General features: G+C 42.0%; 1 protein-coding gene across 4 annotated transcripts in view; it reads left to right on the top strand.

Annotated features, from left to right (window-relative positions):
- LOC126356335 (coronin-7) overlaps nt 1–23,603 on the top strand; it is a 232,601-nt gene that overhangs the window by 55,517 nt on the left and 153,481 nt on the right. The window lies entirely within an intron of this gene.

Below are 23,603 nucleotides of genomic sequence, written 5' to 3'. Positions count from 1 at the left end.
ACTTTTGTTTTACTTAAACTGAGCATTCTTTTAAGTGAACGATGGGTGCTGCCATAGTGTGTATCAAAGGCAACTGAAAGCTTCAAGTCACACTGTTGCTAATTGAAATTGCAACACCAAGAAGGTATCAAATTAGCAAGAGGTGTACTAAATGCTGGGATATAGAAATCATGAGCATTTAGGAGTAATGCCATCTGCATTTTGTTTATAGGCAAAGAATATGCAGCGAATTTTCCCTTTAGAAATCGCATTTCGATCTTGATTTTTGTGTAGGATGAATGTTATGCCTCTTGTAAGAAGGTGAAACATCTACCCCTATTAGTCACTGTGGTCTCTATTTCCATCTCTTGTTTGTGGTGGTCAGGATCCCATGAGTATCATTGACTTATGGAACTGTTGGGTCCAGTAGGGCCATACTCAAATCCTTGAAGGATCTTAATGGCCCTGTGTGACTAGTGCAAGATCACACAGTTGTGTCGCATACTTGAGTCAAGTGGTGGGTCTTGGGTGCAGCTAGACATCTATCCACACAGATAGTGTGATTAGCTCTGGAGAACCACATACTGTCAGCATTGTCATCATTGTTATAGTTTCCCTTGCTGCGGCAATAGAGGCATTCTAACACTGGTATGCTCAGTGAGAACACTGGACACAAGAATAGCACCACATTGACTTTTCAGATGAGTCCAAGTATTGCTACAGCATCATAATTGATATATCCATGTATGGGGGGGGGGGGGGGGGCGCCCTGTCATGAAGCTCTCATGTTATCTTTTAGCGAGATAATGCAAGATCACACAAAGTCAGTGCTGTCCTGACTGACTTTGATAGAGAGAGTATTCAACTATTGACCTGGCCAGCATGTTTTCACCAGATTTCTCACAAATTGAAAAAGAAATGGTCATGGGTTGCCACCACTCACTGTTCACTATGAAAGAACTCTGACAAGGAGGAAACAACATGCAACATTGTACCCATATCTGTCATCCATGCTCAGTTCAATCTGATGACCAGCTGATGTAACACTATTGTTCCTGGTTGAGATGGCAGCTCCTTGTACTAAATTTTGATCACCAAATCAGCCAAAAATCTAATTACGTACTCTTCCTACTATACTTCATGAGGACTGTACCAAAAGTAAGGTTCCCATTGAGCTACAGCCTCGAGGGAAGGTGCTAGGCTAAATCCGACAACAGTGCCATGTGCAGTGGTTCCCCCACCCTCGAGTCCGCCCATCTGCGATTCACTATGTCGCTCACTGTTGGCTCGGCAGCCATCAGAGGTGGAAGTGTTGGACCACCGCTCCCACCAAGTCCAAGGTTTGAGCAGTAATCCTGTTTCTCCACGCAAGGAAGTTACGGCCCTTGGAGATTCATCGGCAGCTGACTGAGGTTTATGATGAAGAGTGCATGTACATTCAGCACATCTGCAGTTGGTGCAGGGCTTTTGCTGAGATTCGCACAGAAGTTCACAATGAAGAATGGAGTGGAAGACCACTGGGTTTGGTTGCGATTGTCCAGAAGGTTAACAGTGAGCTGCTCATAGATCGGAGGGTCACTGTCCGTGAACGTGTTGAGCGCATTCCTGAAGCTTCCCATGGCACAATTGAAAGAACTTTTAACAGAAATGTTGGGTTATCGCAAGGTGTGTGCCCGCTGTGTCCCCCAGATGCTGATTGATGGACACAAGGAGCAACACCTCGATTGTGCTCACTTCAACGATGTGAGTGTGGGAGGCAACAAGGAGAAGTTGTTGGACTCTATCATCACCAGAATGAAACGTGGGTGTTTCATTACCGTCTCCCCCCCCCCCCCCCCCCCCAGTCAGTGGCGTCACTCTAGTTCACTGCCACCAAAGAAGTTCAAACAAATGCATTCGGCAAGAAAGGTTATGGCGACTGTGTTTTGGGATCAGAAGGGGGTACTTCTCATCGATTTCATGCAACCTGAGATGACAATAAACTCAAGACAAATATTGTGAAACACTGACCCAACTCCGGCGAGCAATCCAGGATCACCAGAGAGGATGACTGACGGAGGGAGTAGTGCTTCTTCATGACAATGCTTGACCCTACACCACTCATCAAACATAGGAGCTTTTTTAGAAATTTGGGTGGACTGTTATGCCCCATACCCCGTACATCCCGGATTTAGCCTCCAGCAATTATCCTCTCTTGCCCAAGCTAAAGGAACACTTAGGTGGCTAATGCTTCAAGAGCCACGATGAAGTCCAAGCAGAGGTCACACGCTTCCTCAACGGGTTGGTGGGAGGCTTCTTCAACTTAGGAATACAAAAGCTGCCCCACTGTCTTCAAAAGTGTGTCGAAAAAAATGCAGACTATGTTGAAAAATAGACAAAAGTGTAAGCTTTTCAATGATGTATGAATTAATAACTATAAACATTGTTTTCTATTTGTAAAAAATATAGGAACCTTACTTTTTGTACAACCCTAGTATATGCACAATAAGTAAAATTTTGTTTAATACCTTTGCTGGTGTTCCCCTCAGGTGGCTCATGACTCTTTCATGAGTATGTGTGTCGCAAGCATTGCAACACCTAGTTCCTTTCTTGTGCTGTAGTTTCTCATCTCCAGCTATCCTTCTTTCTCTTATGTACTTTCTCGTATGTACTTTCTCATGAGATCAGCCTTTGATGTTGACCTGACTAACCAAAAGTCTCTGCTTTCCTTTCTTTGACACATTCATTCTTTTTTCGTCCTGTTTCAGTGTTTGACCTTCGTTCTCAAAACTGTTGCTTTAGTTTAGTGATTGGGGAGAACATCTTAAATAACACCTACTGCATGCAGTGTTAGGATAATTAATGCACAATAACAATATATGCTTAAAAGCCAATGCAGTAGCCAGTCTGACATGGTAGGGTCATTATGCATCCTTTCAGTAGAGCCCGCTGACAGGACACCACTGTTGCGTGAGCTGCTGGTTCCCCTTGCATGCCAAGGAGCAGATGCCTATCATCCTGGAGCATCAGGACTCCCAGGTGTGACTATTGTGCCAGATGACTTTTGCTGTGATTGGATGGCACATTTTGGGAGCGCCTTTGATTGAAGTGGGTAGCATGAGTACAGATATTTCACACATGAAATGTGTCAAATTAAAACAAAACAATGGCCATTATGATCTGGCCGTCTCATCAGATACGTCTAGAAATTTCAATACAGGCAGTTTGTTTAAAACTGCTTTCCCTATCCTAGATACCCTATGGGAAAAGGGACAAGCCAGACGATTAAGAGTGACACAATTTCTCCAATAGCTAGTATGTAATCAAACCAGTGGAGATACTTTTATGGTGGCAAAATCATTATTTTTTGTGGAACACATTGAAGATACATTTGGAGAAAGTGAGTCGTTGTGAGAAATGTGCAATGGATCACTGCTGATTAAAGCCGCCTCTGCTGCACAATCTAAAGCTTTTCAGATGTATAAATGACCATCCAGATCACAAGGATGTAAAAAAAAGACCACCACCTCTCAGTTTCAAAGTGTGCACACAAATGAGAGGAATGGCTTTTGAGGTGCATCAGTAGTTAGTGGGTAACGTTTGGGGGAATTGCTGTCCATCAGTTATATTATGATGTAGGTAAATGGGGCTCTGTCTGAGTGTACCCTTATTTCTCTAGCTGACTGAGATGGAACCCTTGAACTCAAGCTTCTCAACTCCCAACATGATGGGTCTACCACCCGGGGATACTTACATCCACTTATCCAAATGAATGAAGGAGTTAGTTTTCCTGATAATCAGATTATATCTAGTAACAGGGCTCAGCCAATTGTAAATCAGAATGTGTTTTTAATGATCAGTGGGAAGGAGGAGCATTTGAAAAAGTGATCCCCTTCTATAAATGCTCAGAAGGGCTTACTAATGTCTTAAAAGTGTGTTAAGTGGTTACAAAATGATTCCTTATTGGTTGAGACTTACAGAGCAAAGCAAGCAGAACTAACTCAAAAAAATTAAATGATTATAACATAATTGTTGAGTTGCGTAAGTCCCTTCAACTCAAACTAGGGTGTGTTCATGTTCCATGACATTAGGGATATTGAAATTGCATAGCTTAAACTAGAAAGGTCGTACTGTGGAATAGTGGATGTGTAACAGAAGATATGAAAGAGTAATGGAGAAATTGAGATCTCTGCCACCTGCAGTGTGACCTTCAGTTCTCCAACGCTGCCTGAACATATTATGGCAGGGACCCTCTGGCTTAGAGGAAGGCCTTATCTTCCTAACCCTAAGCAGTGCTACAAATGCCAACATTGAGCCATACAACACTGAGTTGCGGAGGTGAAGTGACTGTGGGAAGTGTGGAAAAGCAGCCCATGAAGCTAGGACTGACTGCCTGCCTCAAGAAATCTGCATCAACTACTCTGGGAGCCACCCAGTCTGGAGCCAAGACTGCCCTGTCTTTGCTGAGAAATGCAAAATTCAGGAAATAAAAGTGACCAAGTGGATCCCCTATGTAGGAGTCAAAAAAGAGTTTAAGGCTGCACATGCCATATTGTATGCTACCAAGGTGGAGAAACATGTTTCTAAGGTCAATCCCTTGATGCAAATTGTGTTCAGCATACCATTATCCATCACCAGCACTGGTACTTGCACATGTACATGCCAAAGTAAAGTGAGCAAAAACATAGTAATCCAGATGGCCATGACAAAAGAGACCTGCAACATTTCCCATTGAGCATTGAGAAGGCACCCCAAAAGTGGAGTGCCCTTCAACACTCCCTTTCCCCATTATCCTTGAAGAGGATAGGAATAGGGAAAAAGTCACAACATTCAGGTCAAAAGCTGTCCCTTGTGCCATCAGACATCATATTGGCACACCTGACTCATGAGGAGGACATCAAAGGGATTTCAATGCCTCATCACCAAAACCAGATAGCCCCTCCATCTCCCTCCCCCCTCCCCCCTCTACAAGTGCCTCACCACCCTGACATAAGGATAGGAGTAAATCAAAAGTACACCACAAAAATGACTTCCATATTCTAGTGGAATGTGAATGGACGCAGGACTCATTGGGAGAAATTGAGATTCCTCTTATAGGATGGACCATTTTGCGTGTGTCTCGAAAAGACTGATTTTAAACAGGCCAATGTGTCTGTACTTGGATGCTGTCTTCTCTACAGGAAATATGACATTATTGGTGACAGAGTGAAAGGTGGGGTAGCAGTGTTCCTCAAGGACACATTCCATTCTTCACCTGTGCCCTTAATGACAGTGTTGCAAATGGTGTCTGTTCAGATAGTGGCCCATGTTGCCGTTGTGGTGTGCTCTGTGTACCTATGAACCCATGAGCCAGTTGACTATGGGATCTGTGCACATTTTCCTGATAAACTACCCCATCCCTTTCTCCTTTTAGGAGACCTCTTTGCACACAGTGAGCTATGGGGATCTAACCCCATTTACCCCACAGGTTGGACTACAGACATCACATTGATGAAAATGGGTCAAGCTATGCATTTTACTACCACTTCAGGTTCTTCTATGGCTCTCTGCTCGCCTGCCCTTGCAGACACTGCTCAATGGGGAGTGAGTGACAACTTTCGTGGTTGTGACCACTATCCATCTGGATCCATCTGCACGATGGAGCAGATCCCAAAAGGGGGTTGCTGAGGTGGCTGCTTTATAGAGGCTGTTTCCAAGCAGTGTGACAGCATCCTGGACGGGTTTGATCACATTACAGCAATGAACACCTTGGAGGCAACCTGTCCTCTGGAGGAATGGTGTGTGTCATTCTGCAATCAGGATCAGGAGGGTGGCTATTCGAAGATTCAGTTGGCGTCCTACAGATGCAAATTGTGCAGCCTTGGGAGAGGTATGGGCAAAGGCAAGGAGAATAATCCAAGAGAGTAAGCAGAGGTCTTGGAAAGAGTTCCTGAACTCCATCAGTAGATTCACATCTGCAAGTAAAGTGGAACTTAAGACTTACAATAACAGCTGTACAGGTGCAGGTTTCTCCTAACATCACCGAGAGACGTTGCTCAGGCAATGGTTCAATCATATAAGACTATTATGGTTGATTCTAGCCAGGATCGACCTTTCTGTCACTATTGGGAGACACAGGAAAAGGTTGATTTTGATTTCTCTTCCACCTACATTGAAGAATACAAGAAGCCTTTTTCTCTGTGGGAGTTGGGTTCTGCATCATCAGTAGCTTGTGATACTACTACTGGCCACAACCTGTTAATGTACAGCATGTTGAAAGAATTGTATCTGTGGTCAGTGGAAGGCCTCTTTCTTTCTTTCTTTCTTCCTTCCAGCTCTTTAATGAATTTTGGATGACAGGAGTCTTTCTAAACTTGTAGAAAGAATCTGTTTTATTCTCAATTTTAAAACCAGTAATTATCATAACATTAGTCTGACAAGCTGCATGGGAAAGGCACTGGAGCATATGGTCAACTACCACCTAGTGTGGGTTCTCAAAACTAGACCCTTCCTGTTTGCTCCCAGCGAGTTCAGGAGGTATCACTCCACACTCAATAACCAGAACCTGCTTGAAGCAGCAAATCAGCAAACTTTACCCTGTAAGCAATGTCTCATTGGTACTCTATTCAATTTAGAAAAGGCATATGATATTACCTGGAGGCTTAATATTTTGTTACAACTCTATCAGTGGGTGTTCTGTGGTTGTCTATCCACTTTCATGCAGTCCTTCCTTTTGGACGGGTATTTTACATACCAGGCTGAGAATGTCCCATCTGACTGTTTTAAGCAGAAGAAGGGTGTCCCGTGAAGGTTGTTTCTAAGTTTCATAGTATGCACCTTCGCGATCAACCCAATTACGTGTGGCATCCGTACTGTGTTCCTTGTCTGTGGGCGACTCTGTCTTTTGTATGTCCTTCACCATTGCAACAGCTAATCAGCAATTGCATTTGACAGTCAGGTAGATTGAGGAATTTCTAACACCACACCTTTTAAATTCTCTTTGGAGGGAACTGTTGATTTTAATCACTCTCACTCTCTCTTTTTAATTAACCAGTTTTTAAACTGGAAGTACTGTTCTCACTTTTAAGGGAAAGGTAAAGTATCTGGGCCTCACTTTTGATGAGAAACTAATTTCATTGCCACACCTTAAAGAACTAAAACTGAGATGTCTCAAGGCTTTAAACATCATTAAATGAGTCATTCATAGGTCTTCGGGAGCAGACAGAGCACATCTACTCCAGTTTTATAAGGCCTTTGTGTCACCCTCGCTTGAATACAAATTCCAGGCTTATAGATCAGCAAGGCCTTCATGTCTTGAAATGCTGGATGTGGTTCACTACAAGGTCATTATGCTCTCGATGGAGGCTTATTGTGCAAGTCCAGTAGCTAGCCTGCATGCAGAAGCTGATGAACCTATGTCATTTGTTCAACATCTCATGGTAAGCCAAGCAAAATCATTAACAACCATCTACATTGCACAGCCACCACAGAAATGACTGTTCTGTCACCATCCACGGACAACGACGTCATTTGGGTTCAAATGGCTCTGAGCACTACGGGACTTAACATATGAGGTCATCAGTTCCATAGACTTAGAACTACTTAAACCTAACTAACCTAAGGACATCAGGATATGAACCTGCGACTGTAGCAGCAGCACGGTTCCTGAGTGAAGTGCCATTTTTGATCTGTGCAAGGGAGACCCTTGAATTACTAAAAGTGAGGGCATGAAGATTGAAATCCAGGGGTGGATAGGGGATCCCTGTGGCTACTAGAGGCCCAGGTGACTTTTCCAATTGACTGTTTACAGGAAGAATTGTACACCAGACTATATTTTTAAAATTAAATTTAATAAGATTTTACATTGCCACCCAGATTTTATTACTTTTTACATGGATGGGTCTAAGCGGGTGAATTTTAACAGCTGCTCTGTCATGTTCCCTGATATTGTCCTCAGGATAGGGCTTCTAGAGCAGTTTTGAGTTTATTACATGGAATTGTTAGCTATATCGAGGGCACTAGAGCAGGTGAGATGGCATCATCGCAAGAAATTCCTCATCTGCTCAGATTCCCTCAATGCTCTTCTCGCTGTTGGTCATATGTACCCAAAAGATTGGATGCTGCAAACATTGCAGGACACTCTCCTCTTGCAAAAGCAGGACAAGGAAATAATTTTCTGCTGGGTCCCAGGGCACATAGGGATTCGGGGAAATGAACTTGCTGATGCAGCTGCCAAGGACGCTTGCCCCCTTTCCATCTTATGCTCATGGTTCAGTGCTGCAGACTGTCACCTCATTTGTGACCAAGACCACCTTGTGTTGATGAGAGGCTCAGTGGCTGGAAGTGAGGAATAATAATTTACATTCCATAAAACCTTGTGTGTGACCGTAGCATACCTCCTTCCAACCACAAAGAACTGAAGTAGCCCTTATACTGCTTAGAGTGGGTCATTGCCCATCAATGCATGGCTCTCACTTACATTACAAGGTGTCACCAGTGTGTCGCAGATGAGGGGCACATTTTAATTGAATGTGTTTTATATGACGAGCTGAGGGCTGATCTGACCTGTCCTCTATTTTACTGACAATTAGGTGAGTGTGGTTTGTGTTGTAAGACTTTTTTTGATGTCCAGAATTCTCCCCAAAATACTGAGTGAGAGATTTTAGCGTCAAGAGTGACTCAGTTACCCATTAGTTCTAATTAGTCATCCAGCTACAGTCACCTGCCCCTTTTTAATCGTGTCTGTACTGGTATTTTATCCTTAACTTTATTTAGTTGTTCTGCTGTGTTTTGTCTGACTTTTATTGAGGGCTATCATGGTGCTTGCCGTGGTTTGTGAATGCAACTTGGTTTTCCAATTATTGTTATTATTATTATTATTATTATTATTATTATTATTATCATGATCTTAATATATTTTCACAACACCCATCTGTATATCATTTATACTGTTGTGCTGCTAACCTTGCTGTTTAGTGCCTTCATCCATAAATCACTGCCACCTTCATCTTCATGCTTTAGACAGATGAGGAGCAATGGGCTAGTGAGGCATACACATTGTGCAGCGCGTACAAGAAGGTCCCAAGGATAACCAAACAGATATGGGCACCTCAGCCTTTGAAGGAAATATTGTCCCAGAAAAAGCTAGTCATTGTGTTCAAATATGATGTGAAACCTTACATCCCACCACACGCGAGGTGTTCCTGATGTTTCTGCTTTGGTTATATGACATCCATCTGCAGATAATCATTCCATGGAGGTAGTCCTAGTGAGCAACAGTCTTTATGTGTCAGTTGTGTGGAACACCTCCCTCCAATTTACTGTGTGCAGTCTTCAAGAAAGAAAAAAAGTAGTGGAGGAGGAGGAGGAGGAGAAGAAGTAAAAGAAAAAGAAAAGATGATCATCCAGACAGGCTACCCTGGTTACCCCCAGGGATACCAGATTTCCCCATCTGGACAGGCTACTCTGGCGACCCAGGAGGCACCAGATCCCCCTTCCCTCCCACGAGCGCGCACGTGCTCTCTCTCTCTCTCTCTCTCTCTCTCTCTCTCTCTCTCTCTCTCTCTCACACACACACACACACACACACACACACACACACAGTCCGATTCTGAAGTAATGTTCATTCTGTCACTGTACATTATATACTCTGCCAGCTACCCTGTGGTGCATGGTATTGGGGCAGGTTTGTTGATGTGATTCCATTTCCACTGATGACAGTGATTCACAGTAGTAACTGGTTTGTTGATGTGATTCCATTTCCACTGGTGACAGTGATTCACAGTAGGAACTGGTTCTCTGTTCATGCCTATCGTTGACTGCCATACTCTGATCACTCAATGGAACTGTGATTGATATTACTGTCACCTGCTGGAACTACAAAACTGTATATCCTCCTCTTCTGCAATTTGCACTGCTCTACAAGAAATATGCTTCACAGATGATAATTCCTCCAATGCTCTTAGGTTATTAGCCGTTCTGTCATAACTGTGATGGTTTAGAGAGGACATCTGTGAGTGGATTCACCTCATGCCACATTTGAAGCAATAGCAGTGTGGGTGAAAAGTACTGCAGTGATCAGCATTTGTAATGCTTATTTACCACCAAGCAGACCACTTACTAACATTAAGTTGACTATTTTAATCTGACGACTATCCCCCTTTTCCTCCTCCTTGGAAACTTCAGTGCACACCTTTGCCTTTGGGGGGAGTACCACTTTGTGGGGTAAGGGCCTTATAATTGACCAACTTCTTACTGACCAGGTCCTGTAGCCCTTTAATACTGATTCTGCTACCCACTTAGTGCTGTCTATGGCACCCTTTCAGCTGACTACCATAAGGTCTTTTCCTCCAGTCTCATGGCTTTGCTGCATTGGTCACCATGTGGCAATCTTTTTGATAGTGACTACTTTTGCTGACGCTGTCGCTTCCTTGTCACTGCCTGATGGACCTGTAAAACATGGGTGCTTCGAAGAGTGAACTAGATTATCTGTCAAATGTATTCACATTTGCAAATAAGGACTACCATCAGCTGTGGAGTGAAATGACAACAATGAAAATTTGCTTCAGGCCGGGACTCAAACCAAGATTTCCCTCTTATTGTGAGCTGTGCCATTTGGCTATCCATGCACAACTCATGGCCTGACCCATACATCCATAGGTCATCAACCATGCATCTTTGTACTGTAATCAGAATACTACAGGTGGTGCAATATTGGATATTCTATGTCTCTGCTTGTACCTTTGCCCCATCCCGGTCAGACTGCATCAACAAGGTTGTGCAATTCATCTCTGATGTGATCACCCATGTTGCTGGAACTGCCATTCCCCTCCATTGCTGGCCAGTTCATTATGAACCAAGACATTGCCATAGATGTTCAGGAATGCTGAAGAGCCCAGCAATGTTTTGAGTGACTTGTTTCACAGAACACCTGTTTCACTTAAGTGACTTCATGCTAAGGCTCACTATCTAACTAAATGCATTAAAAAGAAATACTTACAGCACTCACCTACTCTATGGGAATGTATTTCTCTTCATCCCAATTGTGGAATAGCTACATAGCTGTCTGGGCTGCCAAAGACCTGCAACTGTTTCTGTTCTTTTCTTGCAAGGTAGTCTCTGTGCTGATTCACCTATGCTTGGTGAACACCTTGCAACCCACTTTCCAAAAGTGTCTGCATCCTTTTCTTATGTGGCTGCTTTCTGACAATTTCAAGACCTCTCTGTCTTCTTCACTCCTCTCGTGTCAAATTATATAATGGAATTTTCACTTACAGGGAAGTGTTTCATATTCTTGCCTCATCTCATGATATGGCCCCAGATCCTGATTCCATTCGCAAGTAGATGACCCAACATTTGAATAATATCCAATGGGTCGACTTCCTCAGTGTCTTCGCCCACATTTGGCCTCACAGTGTCTTCTCTGTGCAAAGGTGAGATAGTATCAACATCCCTATCCTTCAACCAGGTAAAAACCAGTGTCTGTCAACAGTGACTGGCTAGTTAGTCTCACTGACATGCTCTGCAAACTGCTTGAATGGATGTTTATCCACCAGTTCGCTGGGTTTTCAAATCTCAGGGCCTTTTGTCCCTATGTCAGTGTGGTTTTCACAAGGGACAACCCTCAGTCAGCCATCTGGTTAGGTTAAAACCAGCAATCTGACAGGCTTCTTCTAAACACCAACCAATATTGCCTCTTTTTGACATACACAGGTCATATGACACTGCCTGGTACCATCACATTTTACTTATTTTCCATGACTGAGGGTTTCGAGGCTGATCTTTATTCATCAGTTTTTATCCCACCAGTTGTTCCGGGTTAGAATTTGTGCTACATGCAGCTCTCCAGGAGTCCAAGAGAGCGGTGTCTGCAGGGCTCCATGCTGAGAATTGTACTCTTCTTTATCACCATCAATGAGCTTGTGAGCTCTCTTGGGCCACTGGGTATCAATGCACAGTATGGCGATGAAACTGGGGGTCTCGAATTTCTGTCATCGCACCGTGGTCCACCCTGACTAGAACTTTACTTCAGTACGCAACAGTTAGACATGGTTGCAGAGTCCTGATTTCAGTGACACCTGTTTGACAAAAAGCTGGCTTGGTTGCCCTATATTCATCAATTAAACTGTAGCTACGTGCAGAAACTTAACGCTCCCTGCTTCCTTGTCCGCATGTCTTGGGGTGTGGATCACGCTACTCTTCTCCATATTTACTGGGCTCAGGACTAATCCCACTAGGTCTGTGATTGCTAGGTTTACAGGTTGGCTGCATCTTCAGCTTTGCAATTTGTAGGCACAGTCCATTGTCATGGAGTCTGACTGGTTACTGCTGCTTTCTGGACTAGTTATGTAGACACTCTCCGTGCTGAAGCTGGGAATCTTCCCTCTTCAGTTCTGAAAGTACTAAGTCCTGGCCTTCTATGCAATTTCCATTCAAAAATTTACTCGTGATGTGACACATACTATTATTTTTATATACAAGGGGCATCAGCCCCCTGGCATTTGCCCTCAGGTTGGGTTACCAGTTGCAATATGCTCTGCAGCCTTCTGCCAGGTCCTCCATCTCTCTTCCTTGGAATGTACTCCATGTGTTTTCCTGTGCAACCCCACCCCCTCTCCTCCCCCCTCCATTGATCTGTGCCCAGGCTACAGATTATGACCAACCTATTTCTAGATTCTAAAGGCTCTCACCCTCATGGCTTTTTGGTGTCTGTTCTTTTCAGTTCTTCAGGAGTTTCAAGGTGCTACCATTTTTTACACTGACAGCTTTAAAACTGTGGTTAAGAGGGGATAACCTTTTACACCTCTTGCTAGTCAGGAATTACACTGAAGCTGATAGCTATTTTATTAAATGGGCATCCCATGACTACTTTTTAATATGTAATACCAGACTGACCAATCATTTTATTTTATGCAATGAGCCACCCATACATAGAGGTTGTGGAGCCTTGTGAGTTGCTGCTCATCTCCTAGTCGAATAATAGTGGTTTTTATTCTCAGATATAACATTTTTTAACTACCTTTATTATGGGGTTAGGGTGGCTGAGGCTGGAGGTCTCTCCTGCCTCATGCTGATTCAGGGGGGACACTCAACCCTGCTTCCTTTGCCCATTGCCTCTGTCATCCCTCCTTTCCTCTGTTTTAATTGCTTTAAGAAGTGATTTGCCACTTTTTTTCCTGCTGCATTCTGTTATCTGTTTTGGAGTAGCATTCCTTAAATAGCGGTTGCCCTCCTCCCACCCCCTTTAATCCTTTTCATCCAATCGATTGGCAGTGTGACAGCTGTGACTGGGCCTACTCCTTCTGTGTGCAGGGCCCTGGGGACATCCACCTGCTACCTGTTTCTCTCATCTTGTTTTATTACATTACATTTTTAGCCTTTTCACTTTTACTGCTCTGGATCGCTCACCTAGAAAACTAGAAGGCATTCTTTACTCTGTAGTTGTCTTCGTCCTTAATCAACTTGGTCAGGATTGGAAGTCACTGCGATTTCTCATGCCATGGTTTATCCCTGGGAGATCACTCATCTACTCTAACCTACTGATCCAGTAGGAGGGGACGGTAACCATATTCGGTACATGCAGAATGTTGTTAGACCCATACTTTTGCCATTCTTGGAACAGAAAGGTGCTGTGTTGATCCAACAGCTTAATGTTCACCAACATACTGACTGTGGAACTTAACGTGCTCTGCTAGACATGCAGCAACTTCCCTGGCAAGTGTGATCTCTGGACAAGTTCAGAACCATGCTGGTCAGGGAAGTTGCTGCACGTTGTCTCCAGTTGAGCATGTGTTGTGTGTGATGGGACGAGAAGTGACTTGTGCAACTTATCAACAGACAACTCTTACAGAACTGTATGAACAGGGTGAGCAGGCATGGCACAATGTATTCCAGGACATTAGTAACAAGCTGTGCAATCAACTGGATGTCAGAGTCAGAGCCGACATTGCTGTCTATGGAGGTTACACAATGTACTAATATGGGTGTTTCAGCATGGTTCTGAACCTACCACCTCAGAACTGCTTGTGCTACTGATTTTTAAATATAATCATTTCATGTACTGAATGTGCAGCATTGAAACAACAAATCTTGAATGGATTGGACTGTGCCATTACTGAATTGGAGGATTAGAGAATGAATGCTGCAATTCTTTATTGTTACATTGTCTTACAGTAAAAGAGTGTGTCACTACCAATACAGTTAATGCAGGAGTAGGTCTGATAGTGAATAATAAAATATGAGTGACGGTAAGATTCCATGGAAAGAATAGTGAACACTTTATACACTGAAGGACCAAAGGAACTGGTATAGGCATGCATTTTCAGATACATCAGTATGTACACAGACAGAATAAGGCACTGCAGTTGGCAACCCCTATATAACACAACAAGTTTCCGTCACAGTTGTTAGGTTGGTTACTGCTCTACAATGGCAGGTTATCAAGATTTAAGTGTCTTTGAACATGGTGTTATAGTCGTCACATGAGCAATGGGACACAGCATCTCCGAGGTAGAGATGATGTGGGGATTTTCCTGTACTACCATTTCAAGAGTGTACCATGAATATCAAGAATCTGATAAAACACCAAATATCTGACATCACTGCAGCCGGAAAAAGATCCTGCAAGAAAGGGACCAACGATCACTGAAGAGAATCGCCCAAAGTGACAAGAGCTGCACTTCCGCAAATTGCTGCAGATTTCAATGCTGGGCCATCAACAGGTGTCAGCATGTGAACCATTCAATGAAACATCATTGGTATGGGCTATTTGAGCTGAAGGCCCACTCATGTACCATTGATGACTACACAACACAAAGCTTTATGCCTCATGTGAGCCCTTCAACCCTGACATTGGACCGTTGATGACTAGAAACATGTTGCCTGGTCGGATTAGTCTCATTTCAAGTTGTATCAAGCGGATGGATGTGTACAGTTATGGAGACAACCTCACGAGTCCATGGATCTTGCATGTCAGCAGGGAACTGTTCAAACTGGGGGAGGCTCTGTAATAGTGTGGGATGTGTGCAGTTGGCTTGACATGGGATCCCTTATATGAATAGATTCTGACAGGTGACATGTACATAAGCACCCTGTCTGATAACTTGCAACCGTTAATGTCCATTGTGCATTCCGATGGACTTGGGCAATTCCAGCAGGACAATGTTACACCCCATACATTCAGAATTGCTACAGAGTGGCTCCAGGAACACTCCCCAGAGTTTAAACACTTCCACTGCCCACTAAACTCCCTAGACATGAACATTATTGCTCACATCTGGGATACCTTGCCATGTGCTGTTCAGTAAAGATCTCCACCCCATCTACATCTACATCTACATCTACATCTACATGACTACTCTGCAATTCACATTTAAGTGCTTGGCAGAGAGTTCATCGAACCACAATCATACTATCTCTCTACTATTCCACTCCCGAACAGCGCATGGGAAAAGCGAACACCTAAATCTTTCTGTTCGAGCTCTGATTTATCTTATTTTATTTTGATGATCATCCCTACCTATGCAGGTTGGGCTCAACAAAATATTTTCGCATTCAGAAGAGAAAGTTGGTGACTGAAATTTCGTAAATAGATCTCGCCGCGACAAAAAAGTCTTTGCTATAATGACTTTCATCACAATTCGATTATCATATCTGCCACACTCTCTCCCCTACTACGTGATAATACAAAACGAGCTGCCCTTTTTTTGCACCCTTTTGATGTCCTCTGTCAATCCCACCTGGTAAGGATCCCACACCACACAGCAATATTCTAACAGAGCACGAACGAGTGTAGTGTAAGCTGTCTCTTAAGTGGACTTATTGCATCTTCTAAGTGTCCTGCCAATGAAAATCAACCTTTGGCTCGCCTTCCCCACAATATTATCTATGTGGTCTTTCCAGCTGAAGTTGTTCGTAATTTTAACACCCAGGTACTTAGTTGAATTGACAGCCTTGAGAAATGTACCATTTATCGAGTGATCGAATTCCAACGGATTTCTTTTGGAACTCATGTGGATCACCTCACACTTTTCGTTATTTAGTGTCAACTGCCACCTGCCACAATACACCATACAGCAATCTTTTCTAAATCGCTTTGCAACTGATACTGGTCTTTGGACGACCTTACTAGACGGTAAATTACAGCATCATCTGCGAACAACCTAAGAGAACTGCTCAGATTGTCACTCAGGTCATTTATATCAGGAACAGCAGAGGTCCCAGGACGCTTCCCTGAGGAACACCTCATATCACTTCAGTTTTACTCAATGATTTGCCATCTATTACTACAAACTTCCTGACAGGAAATCACGAATCCAGTCGCACAATTGAGATGATATCGCATAGACCCGCAACTTGATTAGAAGTCGCTTGTGAGGAACGGTGTCAAAAGCTTTCCGGAAATCTAGAAATCCAGAAATATGGAATCAACTTGAGATCCCCTGTCGATAGCGGCCATTACTTCGTGCTAATAAAGAGCTAGCTGCATTGCACAAGAACGATGTTTTCTGAAACCATGCTGATTACGTATCAATAGATCATTCCCTTTGAGGTGATTCATAATGTTTGAATACAGTATATGCTCCAAAACCCTACCGCAAACCGACGTCAATGATATAGGTCTGTAGTTAGATGGATTACTCCTACTACCCTTCTTAAACACTGGTGCGACCTGCGCAATTTTCCAATCTGTAGGTACAGATCTATCAGTGAGTGAGCGGTTGTATATGATTGCTCAGTAGGGAGCTATTGTATCAGCGTAATCTGAAAGGAACCTAATCGGTATACAATCTGGACCTGAAGACCTGCCCGTATCAAGTGATTTGAGTTGCTTCGTAACCCCTAACATATCTACTTCTAAGAAACTCATGCTAGCAGCTGTTCGTGTTTCAAATTCTGGAATATTCCATTCATCTTCCCTAGTGAAGGAATTTTGGAAAACTGCGTTCAATAACTCCGCTTTAGTGGCACAGTCGTTGGTAACAGTACCATCGGCACTGCGCAGCGAAGGTATTGACTGCGTCTTGCCGCTTGTGTACTTTACATACAGCCACAATTTCTTCGGATTTTCTACCAAATTTCGACACAATGTTTCGTTTTGGAACCTATTAAAGGCATCTTGCATTGAAGTCCGTTCCAAATTTTGCGCATCAGTAAATTTTAGCCAATTTTCGGGATTTTGCGTTCTTCTGAACTTCGCATGCTTTTTCTGTTGCCTCTGCCCCCTTGTACTCTTACGGATTTATGGACAGCCCTGCAGGATTCATGGTGTCAGTTCCATCCAGCATTACTTTGGACATTAATCGAGTCCGTGCCATGTCACATTGCAGCATTTCTGCATGCTCGCGGGGACCCTACTTGATATTTGGAAGGTGTACCAGTTTCTTTGGCTCTTCAATGTAGTTGCAAAGGTAGACACAAAGCCAACGCTCACCACAATAGTCAAGTTTATATACCAAGTAGCTCCACATTTTAATGAAGAGATTAAAGATTCTATGATGAAATAGAACAAATTATTCATAATTCATCCACATCTACATCGGCGTCTATATGGCTACTCTGCAAATCACACTTACGTGTCCGGCAGAGGCTCCACAATAATTCTTTCTTATTCAACACTCGAAAAGCACAAAGAAAGAATGGACACCTACATCTTTCTCTGTGAGATCTGATTTCCCTTACTTTATTATGATGATCATTTCTGCCTATGTAGATTAGTGTCAACAAAATATTTTCACATTCAGAGGAGAAAGTTGCCGACTGAAATTTCATGGGCAGATCCCACCACAATGAGAAACACGTTTGTTTTAATGATGTCCACCCCAAATCGTGTATCATGCCCTTGATACTCTCTCCCCAATTTCTCAGTAATTCAAAATATGCTGCCCTTCTTTGAACTTTGTTAATTTACTGTATTAATCCTATCTGGTAATGATCCAACACCATGCAGCAATATACCAAAAGAAAATGGACAAGCATAGTGCAGACAGTCTCTTTAGTAAATCTGATGCATCATCTAAGTGTTCTGCCAATAAAACGCAGTCTTTGGTTCGTCTTCCCAACAACATTTTGTATATGTTCTTTCTGATTTAAATTGTTCGTAATTATATTTCATAGGTACTTAGTTGAACTTACGTTCTTTAAATTTGATTATTTATTGTGTAACCAAAGTTCAACAGATTCCTTTTAGCACTCATGTGGATGACCTCACACCTTTCATTATTTTGGGTCAGTTGCCACTTTTCACACCATACAGATGGTTTTTCTAAATTGTTTTGCAATTTATTTTGATCTTTTCATGACTTCACTGGACAATAAATGACAGCATTATCTCCAGACAACATAAGAGGGATGCTCAGATTAATTAGAGTAGATTCAGTTTTCATGAAAAGGAGAGATTTGTCAGGAGATTGTCAAACTACGTGAATACACTACAGTAAACTGGAACAGCGAATATTTACAGAATTAATATGCTTCAGAATGAAACGTTGTTATGCACTATTAATAAATTAGTCATACACAAAATACCTAATCTTGACTATTGTAACAAAGTGCTGTCAGAACTGAAATCTAAGAGACATTTTTACTTAAGCCGGCCTAACAGTCTTTGTTAAGATATTTGTCTATAGAGTAGAAGGAGTTCCCTATCAAGAAGTTTTTCAAACTCTGTTTAAACTATGCTTTATGTGAAGCTAAGTTTCTAATGGTTGCTAGCAATTGATTGAAAATGTGTGTTCCTGAATATTGGACCCCTTTTTGGACCAAGGTAAGTGATTTAAGGTCTTTATGTAGATTGTTCAGATTCTTGGTATTGATACTATGCATTGAGCTGGTGGTTGGAAATAGAGATATATTACTTGTAACAAATTTCATTGGATAAATAAATATACTGAGAACCAGTGGTTAGAAAACAAAGATCCTTGAACAGTTTTCTAAATGATGTTCTTGAATTTACACCACAAATGATCCTTATTAAACACTTTTGCACGCAAAAAACTTTTGCTTGGTTTGATGAGTTACTCCAGAACATGATCCCATATGACATAATAGAATGAAAGTAAGCAAAGTATGTAGTTTTTTTTATATTTATACATCCTGCATCTGACATCATTCTCACTGAAAATACAGACTTGTTTAGGCGCTTAAGCAATTTTGAGATATGCCCCTCCCAACTTAATTTATTATCGATTTGTAATCCCAGAAATTTAACACCTTCAACCTCTTCAATCTGCATGTCTTCATACATCATACATGTGCTGGAAGGAAATTTCTTATAGGTTCTGAACTGCATATAGTGGGTCTTTTCAAATTTTAATGACAGTGAATTAGCAGTAAACCATTTATTAATGTCAGTGAAAATTTGATTAGCAGCTGTTCCTAAATCATTACTTGACTTGCAACTTATTGCAATGTTCGTATCATATGCAAACAAAACAAACTTAGCATCTGGCAGTGTAACAGACGAGAGGTCATTAATGTACACAAGTAAAAGGAGTGGACCCAAGATGGAACCTTGAAGAGCACCAGAGCACCTCATGTAATTAATTCCCAATCAGATGAAGACTGACTGCTTACTGCACAGGTATTTCACAATGATAGCCTTTGTTTCCTGTTAGTTAGATAAGACTCAAACCATTTTGCAGCACTGCCAGTGACACCATTATATTCTAATTTACTTGAGAGAATGGTTTGGTTCAGTCAAAGGCTTTTGACAAACTACAGAAAATGCCAGTAGCCTCTAATTTATTATCAGAACCCTTAGGAAATCCAAACTGTGACTTCGACAATATATTATTTGCAGTCAGATGCTTTAGGAGATGCTTTAACATGTTGTTGTTGTTGTTGTTGTTGTTGTCTTCAGTCCTGAGACTGGTTTGATGCAGCTCTCCATGCTACTCTATCCTGTGCAAGCTTCTTCATCTCCCAGTATCTACTGCAACCTACATCCTTCTGAATCTGCTTAGTGTAATCATCTCTTGGTCTCCATCTACGATTTTTACCCTCCACGCTGCCCTCCAATACTAAATTGGTGATCCCTTGATGCCTCAGAACATGTCCTACCAACCGATCCCTTCTTCTGGTCAAGTTGTGCCACAAACTTCTCTTCTCCCCAATCCTATTCAATACTTCCTCATTAGTTATGCGATCTACCCATCTAATTTTCAGCATTCTTCTGTAGCACCACATTTCAAAAGCTTCTATTCTCTTCTTGTCCAAACTATTTATCGTCCATGTTTCACTTCCATACATGGCTACACTCCATACAAATACTTTCAGAAAAGACTTCCTGACACTTAAATCTATACTCAATGTTAACAAATTTCTCTTCTTCAGAAACGCTTTCCTTGCCATTGCCAGTCTACATTTTATATCCTCTCTACTTTGACCATCATCAGTTATTTTACTTCCTAAATAGCAAAACTCCTTTACTACTTTAAGTGTCTCACTTCCTAATTTAATTCCCTCAGCATCACCCAACTTAATTTGACTACATTCCATTATCCTCCTTTTGCTTTTGTTGCTGTTCATCTTATATCCTTCTTTCAAGACACTGTCCATTCCGTTCAACTGCTCTTCCAAGTATTTTGCTGTCTCTGACAGAATTACAATGTCATCGGCGAACCTCAAAGTTTTTATTTCTTCTCCATGGATTTTAATACCTACTCTGAACTATTCTTTTGTTTCCTTCACTGCTTGCTCAATATACAGATTGAATAACATCGGAGAGAGGCTACAACCCTGTCTCACTCCCTTCCCAACCACTGCTTCCCTTTCATGCCCTTCGACTCTTGTAACTGCCATCTGGTTTCTGTACAAATTGTAACTAGCCTTTCGCTCCCTGTATTTTACCCCTGCCACCTTTAGAATTTGAAATAGAGTATTCCAGTCAACATTGTCAAAAGCTTTCTCTAAGTCTACAAATGCTAGAAACGTAGGTGTGCCTTTCCTTAATCTTTCTTCTAAGATAAGTCGTAAGGTCAGTATTGCCTCACGTGTTCCAGTATTTCTACGGAATCCAAACTGATCTTCCCCGAGGTCGGCTTCAACTAATTTTTCCATTCGTCTGTAAAGAATTTAAGTTAGTATTTTGCAGCCGTGGCTTATTAAACTGATTGTTCGGTAGTTTTCATATCTGTCAACACTTGCTTTCTTTGGGATTGGAATTATTATATTCTTCTTGAAGTCTTCGGGTATTTCGCCTGTTTCTTACATCTTGCTCACCAGATCATACAGTTTTGTCAGGACTGGCTCTCCCAAGGCCATCAGTAGTTCCAATGGAATGTTGTCTACTCTAGGGGCCTTGTTTCGACTCAGGCCTTTCAGTGCTCTGTCAAACTCTTCACGCAGTATCGTATCTCCCATTTCATCTTCATCTACATCCTCTTCCATTTCCATAATATTGTCCTGAAGTACATCGCCCTTGTATAGACCGTCTATATACTCGTTCTACCTTTCTGCTTTCCCTTCTTTGTTTAGAACTGGGTTTCCATCTGAGCTCTTGTATTCATACAAGTGGTTCTCTTTTCTCCAAAGGTCTCTTTGATTTTCCTGTAGGCAGTATCTATCTTACCCCTAGTGAGAAAAGCCTCTACATCCTTAAATTTGTCCTCGAGCCATGCCTGCTTAGCCATTTTGCACTTCCTGTCAATCTCATTTTTGAGACGTTTGTATTCCTTTTTGCCTGCTTCATTTACTGAATTTTTATGTTTTCTTCTTCATCAATTAAATTCAATATTTCTTCTGTTACCCAAGGATTTCTACTAGCCCTCGTCTTTTTACCTACTTGATCCTCTGCTGCCTTCACTACTTCATCCCTCAAAGCTATCCATTCTTCTTCTACTATATTTCTTTCCCCCATTTCTGTCAATTGTTCCCTTATGCTCTCCCTGAAACTGTACAACCTCTGGTTCTTTCAGTTTATCCAGGTCCCATCTCCTTAAATTCCCACCTTTTTGCAGTTTCTTCAGTTTTAATCTACAGGTCATAACCAATAGATTGTGGTCAGAGTCCACATCTGCCCCTGGAAATGTCTTACAACTTAAAACCTAGTTCCTAAATCTCTGTCTTACCATTATATAATCTATCTGATACCTTTTAGTATCTCCAGGGTTCTTCCATGTATATAACCTCCTTTCATGATTCTGAAACCAAATGTTAGCTATGATTAAGTTGTGCTCTGTGCAAAATTCTACCAGGCGGCTTCCTCTTTCATTTCTTAGCCCCAATCCATATTCATCTACTACGTTTCCTTCTCTCCCTTTTCCTACACTCGAATTCCAGTCACCCATGACTATCAAATTTTCATCTCCCTTCACTATCTGAATAATTTCTTTTATTTCATCATACATTTCTTCAATTTCTTCGTCATCTGCAGAGCTGGTTGGCATATAAACTTGTACTACTGTAGTAGGCGTGGCCTTCGTATCTATCTTGGCCACAATAATGCATTCACTATGCTGTCTGTAGTAGCTTACCCGCATTCCTATTTTCCTATTCATTATTTAACCTACTTCTGCATTACCCCTATTTGATTTTGTTTTTATAACCCTGTAGTCACCTGACCAGAAGTCTTGTTCCTCCTGCCACCGAACTTCACTAATTCCCACTATATCTAACTTTAACCTATCCATTTCCCTTTTAAATTTTCTAACCTACCTGCCCGATTAAGGGATCTGACATTCCATGCTCCGATCCGTAGAACGCCAGTTTTCTTTCTCCTGATAACGACATCCTCTTGAGTAGTCCCCGCCCGGAGATCCGAATGGGGGACTATTTTACCTCCGGAATATTTTACCCAAGAGGACGCCATCATCATTTAATCATACAGTAAAGCTGCATGTCCACAGGAAAAATTACGGCCGTAGTTTTCCCTTGCTTTCAGCCGTTCGCAGTACCAGCACAGCAAGGCCATTTTGGTTATTGTTACAAGGCCAGATCAGTCAATCATCCAGACTGTTGCCCTAGCAACTACTGAAAAGGCTGCTGCCCCTCTTCAGGAACCACACGTTTGTCTGGCCTCTCAACAGATACCCCTCCGTTGTGGTTGTACCTACGGTACGGCTATCTGTATCACTGAGGCACGCAAGCCTCCCCACCGACAAGGTCCATGGTTCATGGGGGGGGGGGGGGCTTTAACATAAGCTTTTAAAATATTTTTGAGAAAGCTGGCAGAAGTGAAATTGGTTGATAGTTTGATGGTATGTCTTTATCCCCCTTCTTGTAATGAGGCTTAAATCGGCATATTTTAGCCATTCTGGAAATGTTCCGCTGATAAGAGATTGATTACACAAATAACTTGAGACAGAACTCAATTTGCATGATCATTCTTTGATTAAATTAATTGATATGTTATCATACCCACTAGAATACTTCTTTGGAAGACGTGTCATTTCCATTTTACTGAAGTCATTTTTAAAGACTCGTCACAAATACTCTATTGCACTGTTCTCCAAACCTAATAACCCCAAGCTGTCAGTAACAGAAATGAAGTACTTGTTTAAGAGGTTTGCAACATTACATGCACTTGTTACCAAAGTCTCATTTATTTTTAGAGCTATCTGTTCCGCTTCCCTTTTAGTCCCATCTGTCTCCGTCTTCAGTATATGCCGTACTGTTTTTATTTTGTCACCCGATGCAATTATCCTTTTCTCGTAATAAAACTATTTTGA

Source organism: Schistocerca gregaria, chromosome 3 (genome assembly GCF_023897955.1).
Source record: "Schistocerca gregaria isolate iqSchGreg1 chromosome 3, iqSchGreg1.2, whole genome shotgun sequence".
Taxonomy (NCBI): Eukaryota; Metazoa; Arthropoda; class Insecta; order Orthoptera; family Acrididae; genus Schistocerca; species Schistocerca gregaria.
Note: the sequence above shows the minus strand (reverse complement) of the source record. Positions and strands in the feature narration are given on the sequence as shown.